An 8,839-nucleotide genomic window follows, 5' to 3' on the forward strand; every position below is an offset into this window, starting at 1 on the left:
TCACCTGTAGTACAGGGAATGCAAGCCAACATGTTCATGGAGTAAAAAATTGGCACAAACAACATAGTAGCAGGCCATAATTTTTGTAACAACAACTGAGCAAGATAAAGTTATGATGGCTAGATCTACAGAGCGAGGGAATGTAAACCAAATATAGAAGTTACGATGCCAAAAGCTATAGAGCGAGGAATGCGAACCAACATGTGCAATTACTTAAAATTGGCCATGAACTAAATAATAGCAGGATGTTACTATAATAGCTAGGAATAAAACAGATAGGAGTTATAATGGCATCACTGATAAACTTGTAGATAAGGGAAACAACTCAATTTGTTTCGGGATATAAAGTTATAATGCGCAACACATAGAGGACAGTTAATGCTACGGCTTAGGATGGACCAAAAACGGAATATAGTGGGATCTGAACTTGTAGAAAAGGGAATGCACACCAATATGTTCACAATTCTATATGTGAGCGCCATGCCAAGAGAAACAAGTTAATATTGCAGCTTTTGAAGAATCAGATGGCAGATAAAATTATGATGGAAGTAGCTGCTGTGACGAGTTCAAATAAATTTGTACTGCAGGATGGCAGAGCGATAGCATGCGGGAACTAATAGCAGGCAGTTAATTTGTTAGCTTACGACGAAGTAGATAGAAATAACAATGGCATCACCGTAGTACAGGGAATGCAAACCAAAATGTTCAGGGAGAACAAGATTGGCATGAACAACGACTGAGAAAGATAGAAGTTATGATGGCTACATCTACAGAGCAGGGAATGCAAACCAAAATGTTCAATCACTTAAAGTTAGCAATGAACTAGAAAATAGCAAGGTGTTACGGTCATAACTAGGAATGAACTAAAAGAGCTTCGAGACAAACAAGCATCCGAACCCGTGAACATGGCGCTAAAACAAGAGACTTACTTTAGGAGAAGCACTCGTGGGAATCACAGCAGATCTTCACAGGGGTTGATAGATCCGGTGATGAAGTACACTACATGTGCTACTTGGGGTTGGAGAGACGGCCATTAAACTTCATGGTTACTCATCTCATCTGCAAAGACGTAACGGCGCGTCGTTAGCACAAACAGGTTCCCCCAAGATTAAACAAGAACTTGCAGGCAACCAATAGAAAAGCGACAGTAGAAGAGTTTAGATCCGATGAAGCAGATTCGGTTCATGCACATCGGTGTCGGTGGGCAAGATCCGATCCGGTGGACGATACCGGCGGCTCGAAGGCGGACTGCGCGGTAGGACGCTGACTGCTGGATGAGCATATGGTTTCGAGGTTCGGCGGGGATGATCCGGTCCGGTTGATGACGGTGTCGATGAAGCGGCTCCGGCAGGCAGCCGGATGACGAGGATCGCGAGGCCTCGGGTAGGCCAGGGAAGTCCGGCGGGGATGTTCCGGTGCGGCGGTCGTGGAGGTGGTAGAGAGAGGGACTTGAGAAGTTCCGGTGGGTGGTCTCAGATGAGAGACTGAGGGAAATGAATTTTTTTTGGGAGGGTTTCCGGGGCTAGGGAGGTGGTGATCCAAAAAATGACGGCCAGACCCCCCACCAACCGACTTTGCTGTCATCTCAACAGGGGTAGAATGGGAATTTGAAAGCGTGTGAATTTTTTGTATTTTATGGGCGGGAAGTTTTGCCGCTATGAGATTTTGAATTTGGCTAAGGTCCAAGTATAATGATAAAAAATTGTGAGACCGTACTAGTACCTCTGTTCAAAGCCGAGTGCAAAATCAAATCATCATCACCTTGAATATCCGTCACTACCATGATCATGATCTATCTCTGCAATTAGCGTATCCGCTAGATCTTGCAAAGTATAATGATAAAAAAATTGTGAGACCGTACTAGTACTTCTCTTCTAGGCGGAGTGTAACATCAAATCATCATCACGTTGAAAATTTGTTACCATGATCATGATCTATCTCTGAAATTGGCGCATCCGCTATATCTTTCAAAGTATAATGATAATAAAAATTGTGAGACCATACTAGTACTTCTGTTCAGGTTCGAGTGCAACATCAAATCATCATCACGTTGAAATTTGTTACCATGATCATGATCTATCTCTAAAATTGGCTCATCCGCCAAATCTTGCAAAGTATAATGATAAAAATTGAGAGACCGTACTAGTACTTCTGTTCAAGCCCGAGTGCAACATCAAATCATCATCACGTTGAAAATTTGTTACCATGATCATGATCTATCTCTAAATTTGGCGCATCCGCTAAATCTTGCAAAGTATAATGATAAAGAAATTGTGAGACAGTAGTAGTACTTCTGTTCAAGGTCGAGTGCAACATCAAATCATCGTCACGTTGAAAATTTGTTACCAAGATCATGATCTACCTCTGAAAATGGGCGCATCCGCTAAAACTTGCAAAGTATAATGATACAAAATTTGTGAGACCGTACTAGTACTTATGTTCAAGGTCGAGTGCAACATCAAATCATCATTACATTGAAAATTGTGTTACCATGATCATGATCTATCTTTGAATTTGGCGCTTCCGCTAAATCTCGCAAAGTATAATGATAAAAAAATTGTGAGACTGTACTAGTACTTATGTTCAAGGATGAGTGCAGGATCAAATCATGATCACGTTGAAATCTGTTACAACGATCATGACATATCTCTAAAATTGTCGCATCCGCTAAATCCTGCACGTGGCGCATCTCGGTGCGGAGCAACAGGTCGGTGCTATCAAGGTTGAGGCGTCGGTAGCGTCATCGGGCTCTCCTCTCTTGATAGATCTTCTACATGGCGCTGCGCACCGCCCGCCGAGAAGCAGTCACATGTGAGACCGAGGTGGAGACGTCGCCGACATCCTCGAGGCGCGGCCGCCCTTCTACGAGCCAGCGTCGACTCAAGGTATGAATCCATGTGTTGTCGCGCCCCTTCTGTCGATGAAGTGGGGTGCCTTAGATTTATTGTTCTTCTCTTACGATTATTTCGAGCCGAACATGTGTGCTCTTTCTCTGAATATATTGCTTGAAAAGCTAACCAAGTTACTTAAATTCACTTTGTTCTTAATCTTGCGTGCTAATTTTGTTATTTTTGCTGACGGTGGTGCGCGCAATTAGATTTATTTGTGGGTGTGTTGAGCTGTTAGGCCTAAGTCGAAATCCTCAGCTAAACGAGGCCTCGACTTAACACATAAAAAAGGTGTTCAATCTCGCCCACAATGTCCTCTTCTTTCCTCTTCCTTTATTAGAACTTGTTTTGCAGACAAGGAAAGTGGCACGTGTAATCTGAGTAAAACCCTCTTAGCCAAAATCAGCTACGAGCAAGATTTTCTGTATTGTAGATGCCCCAATTGACTCTCATCCCTAATGTAGTCTTTTTTTAATGTCAGTATAGACTTCTTTACTGGATGTATACTACTAGTATCGTACATGGCATGCATTTGCCTAAAGAGCAGCATTGTATTGCTATTCTAGCCAACTCTGATCGATATGTCAAGCTTCATGCACGAGATGCCATGTTTAATTTACTCCCTCGCTCTCATCCATATTTCTTGGTGTAAAATAATTGTGAATCAGAGGGAGTACTTTTCTTAGATAGTACTATACCAGTTCAAAAAAAAGTACTACAACATCACAAATGCATCAAAAGAGTACGACATCACAAGACCACCACGGTTGTACTAGTAGAGTTTAATCTCTGAACTTCCAAAGGGAATAAGATTACATCATTTAGACCAACCAAAAAAATTCAACCACCCTACACAAACCCTGGTCAAAACTAGTTTAACCAATATTACAAAAGTTGTACATAATTCGGAAACCGTCGAAATTATACGAAGCATTCGAGAGTCCCCAAATTCAGTGTCTTTGAGTCACTAAAAAGTGTGGTCCACATGTCAGTCACCCAAAGTCATGGCAAAGTCAGCCTGGCAAAGTCACCGAAGTTCAATCCCGTAAATGGCATCTTCGCATGTTGGACCATAGAATATCAGTATTGCTACGAGTACATTAGTTATCTCCCAAATCTTGTTCTGTCATTCGTCCTACACTCCGATGGAGAAGCATCAATTCCCACTGGAGGCGCGGGGCCCACGAGCGGTGGCAATGTCCTTTTAAATAGGAGGCAGAATATTTGACAGATGCGCAGAGGAGGGGGGAGGGGAGTCTCACATGCGATACTAACAAGAATAGAGACGTTTGAGCAGAAAAAGCAAGCAGTGAATAGACAACTCCGTAGCACTGAAAAGGCTACTACCTTCTCTTCCGGGATAAGCAAAAATAGCTGATCGGTACTGACGAAATGCACCAGGTACGCAATGTACTCCAGCTATAATAAGTGAAGCATGCCTACCACTGAAGAGGATTCAAGATTCCACCAGATCTCCATATCACTCTTTTGCATAAAACACGGACTTATCTTTTGCACAATTCACCACTTGTTGGTCTAATAATCTATCGCAACTTCCATCAGTTGGTCATCTAATTAACGATTTAACGGATTAGAAAAATAAGCGGTGGAATTAGAAGTACTAGTAGCGAAATGTGCAAAATATACTATCCTTCCGAGGGGTTTGTCCGGAAGAGGGCCGGATGACAATGTCCCGGGTGCATCCAGAAAGGAGAGGGGTAGTTTCTAATACATGTAAGAAATTATTTTACAAAAAGGTACATACTAAGTAGTACAACTATTACTACAGTACTACTATTTCGAGGGAAAATGCCATGTCGTGCGACCTCTAATCAATGAGTAGAAGTTGTAGGTGCGCATGACATGCATTGCTGAATGCTGGTTCCGCTGGAATTTGAGCTCAGCCGGGGCGGATACTGCGAAGTTTGCCCGACGCCACTCATGTATCCCACCAAACTGCTCATTTCTTTCAATGTCTCTTCTCTTTCACTGCAGCTCTCCAACATCAGATGCATCAACTTATCTTGTGCCTTCTGCCTCTCGAGAAGGGCATGGGTGGCGATGTCAGCATATTCAAGGTTCAACTTTTGGAGCTCTTCTTTATCCTGAAGAAGTAATTTGCACTCTATATCGGACTTGTCTTTTTCGAGGCACACGAGTCTTGAGTATGCTTGCTGGCTTTCTCCGCTGATGCAATGTTCCTCTCTTCTCGCTTAATCAGCTCGTTCTTCAACATGTCGCGCTCATTGCGAAGGCTGCAAATGAGCTCCACAAGATTTTTCGAATTCTTCTTCTTGGCAGCCAAATCGTCTCGTAGGCGATCACACTCTAAGATGAGCTCCTTGTTTTTTTCCATCAAGATGGCGACCGTGGTGTCGATAGTCGGCGCCGCTTCCTTCAGGGCGAAATCATCGGTAGCAAGTAAGCGCAAAGGAAGAACAAGTTACATTAGTATTAGTTTGCGATTACTTTAAAGTACTCACGGCTGTGTCCCTGGCTATTCAAATGGAAGAAGAAGAAGAAGAAGATAACTACACCGTGCTTGGTGCTACCTCATTTCGCCGGGGAAGGGCCGGGTTGAAATCATCGGACGACGATGATTCCTTGGTCGTGGAAGTTGGTGCAGTACGGGCGTCGTTGGAACTTCCAACCCTTTAAGATGTATAACCATAGAGACTCTTAAAGAGCTTGAGCCCGGGCAAGAAGAAACGAAAGTACATGGCGAAGGAAACTAACCCGGTGAGTACAGCACGGACGCGTTTCGGCGGCGGCGGCGGCGAGCCCACTTGGTTTCTGGAACCGTCTCTCGAAATTTCGAGCCGGCGTTTTTTATCCGTGTACTTGACCGCCGACGACCTGAAGTTTGAACACATTGCTGGAGGAGAGAGCGACGAAAGAAACGAAAGTACACGGCGAAGGAAACTAACCCGGTGAGCACAGCACGGACGCGTTTCGGCGGCGGCGACGGCGAGCCCACTTGGTTTCTGGAACCGTCTCTCGAAATTTCGAGCCGGCGTTTTTTCTCCGCGTACTTGACCGCCGACGACCTGAATTTTGAAGACATTGCTTGGAGGAGAGAGCGACGAACAAATGTTTGTTTGAGGTGGAGAGAGGAAGAAAGTGAATGGAACGAGAGAGTTTAGCGTTTTGCCCTTATAGTCATAGTCGCTAGCCGAACGGGTTTCTTTGACTTTAGCTGTCCGCATATGGCGGGCCTACGAGGCGTCTCCTCGACTCTCTTGGAGCAATCGTATCCGTCCATCCGAAATGGTGATATAAATTTAGGGTGCGATTTGTGGACTGATGAGAACTTAACCTCGTTCTCAAACAGTTGATGTCTTTAAATAAATCTCAGTTGCAACTCCGAGCTACATGTAGCACTTTATTTTTTTAAATCAATCATAGTTTTAAGTTTCGCAAAAATTGAAAAGTACCCAGGGGCCGCCTTGTCAGCGAGAGGACGCGATGGTTCGCATCGGCCGTGACGCGGGAAGGTTGGTCGTCGGCGTTTAATGGTCTCCCGCGTGGAAACCGAGGCGGCCACGAGGGCGGCGGCTGGCCAGGCGGCGTCCAGTCGCCTACGCCGCCGTAAATGTGGGTAGTTGCCTACCACCACCAGGTGACATGCACCTTTTGCATGTCACACGGTGACATGCGGCCTAAATTCAAATTTAAACATTGCGAAAAAATCATGCATCCGGTGACATGCCCATGGCATGCCACCGATGAAGAGTTCCGTGCCGTGCACTCTGGCACTCTGCGCCGTCTTGGATCGAGAAAATGAGCGAAGAACGAGGACGGGGCACTAGTTTAAATTTAGGATGAAGTTTAAGTTTTATTTTGGGTTACATTAGATTAGAGGGAGTAGTACTCTTACTTTATTATATTACTCGTACTTGTGTTAATGTAGTACTGTACTTGCGTTCATGTACTTGTTTCAGCAGTTTTGGTGAAGGAGACATGCATCACCTTTTTGGTGATGTATCTAGTCGTCCTGTAGCCCTTGTCAAATTCCTCTGATATACTGATGGGAGGGCTAGCTCACCCCATACTGATGGGAGCCCTTGTCAAATCGTAATCATAGTTTTAAGTTTCGAAACCAATGAAAAATATCCTGCTACGTGCAAAATCTCAATGTGAAAATCTTAGTATATATTGTAGACTGCACAAAAATTAAGAAAATATGTTCAGTAAAATTATATTGGAATTGTGTGCTACTCCCTCCGTCTCTCTACTTACGGCGCATAGCATTCTTATGTCATATAGTAAGCATTCAAGTTGATGAACAAGGTGTAGACATATTCAAACAAGATAATCATGTATATATATATATATATATATATACATATATATATATATATATTATATAACTACACCTAACCCTAAACTTCGTCTTATGAAGTCAAGCATGAAGAGAAGTGGTTTTGGGTTTCAAACATGGAAATTTCAAGAACCTCCCAAAAGCCTCATTTAAGAGTGACTAAGAAGGATCCATGCTTACCTTTGCATTTTCATATTTTAAACTTGTTTAAATCATTGTCAAACCTAGGATTTGACCAAGATACAAATGGACACAAAATTAAAAAAATCAGCAAAATGAAAAACAAAAGCACATAGTCTTCTTATGTCATATCGTAAGCATTCAAGTTGATAAACAAGGTCTAGATATATCCAAACCAGACAAATCATGTATCTACCCCTGCTTGTCGATCTTATGAAGTCTAGCATGAAGAGAAGTCGTTTTGGGTTTCAAACATGGAAATTTCAAAACCTCCCAAAAGCTTCATTTTAGAGTGACTAAGAAGGATCCATGCTTACCTTTTTATTTTCATATTGTAAACTTGTTTAAATCTTTTTCAATCCTAGGATCTGACCAAGATAATCAAATAGGCATAAAATTCACACAAAAAACTCAGAAAAAGGAAAAACAAAAGCATATAGTCTTCTTATGTCATATAGTAAGCATTCAAGTTGATAAACAAGGTTTGGACATATTCAAACCTGACAAATAATGTATCTACCCGGCCCCTAACCATAAACTCGGTCGATCTTATGAAGTCTAGCATGAAGAGAAGTCGTTTTTGGTTTCAAACATGGAAATTTGAAGAACAAACCAAAAGCTTCATTTTAGAGCGTGACTAAGAAGGATCCAGGCTTACCCTTCCATTTTCATGTTTTAAACTTGTTTAAATCGTGGTTAAACCTAGGATTTGACCAAGATTCAAATGGGCATAAAATTAAAATAAAACAGAAAAATGAAAAACCAAAGCACATAGTCTTCTTATGTCATATAGTAAGCATTAAAGTTGAGAAACAAGGTCTAGACATATTCAAACTATGCAAATCATGTATCTACGTACCCCCTAACCCCTAAACTCTGTCTTATGAAGTCAAGCACGAAGAGAGGTGGTTTTGGGTTTCAAACATGGAAACTTGAAAAACCTCCCAAAAGATTCATTTTAGAGTGACTAAGAAGGATACATGCTTCCCTTCTCATTTTCATGTTTTAAACTTGTTTAAATCTTGGTCAAACCTAGGATTTGACCAAGATTCAAATGGGCATAAAAATTCAGAAAAAATCGAAAGAATGAAAAACCAAAGCACATAGCATTCTTATGTCATATAGTAAGCATTCAAGTTGATAAACAAGGTCTAGACATATTCAAACCAGAAAAATCATGTATATATCTACCCCTAACCCTAAACTCTGTCTTATGAAGTCAAGCATGAAGAGAAGTGGTTTTGGGTTTCAAACATGGAAATTTCAAAAAAAACCAAAAGCTTCATTTTAGGGAGACTGGGAAAGATCCATGCTTACCATTTTATTTTCATGTCTTAAACTTGTTTAAATCTTGGTCAAACCTAAGATTTGACCAAGATTCAAATTGGCAGAAAATTACAAAAAAACAAAAAAAATGAAAAACCAAAGTACATAGTCTTCTTATGGCATA

This window comes from Lolium rigidum, chromosome 1, assembly GCF_022539505.1.
Source record: "Lolium rigidum isolate FL_2022 chromosome 1, APGP_CSIRO_Lrig_0.1, whole genome shotgun sequence".
NCBI lineage: Eukaryota > Viridiplantae > Streptophyta > Magnoliopsida > Poales > Poaceae > Lolium > Lolium rigidum.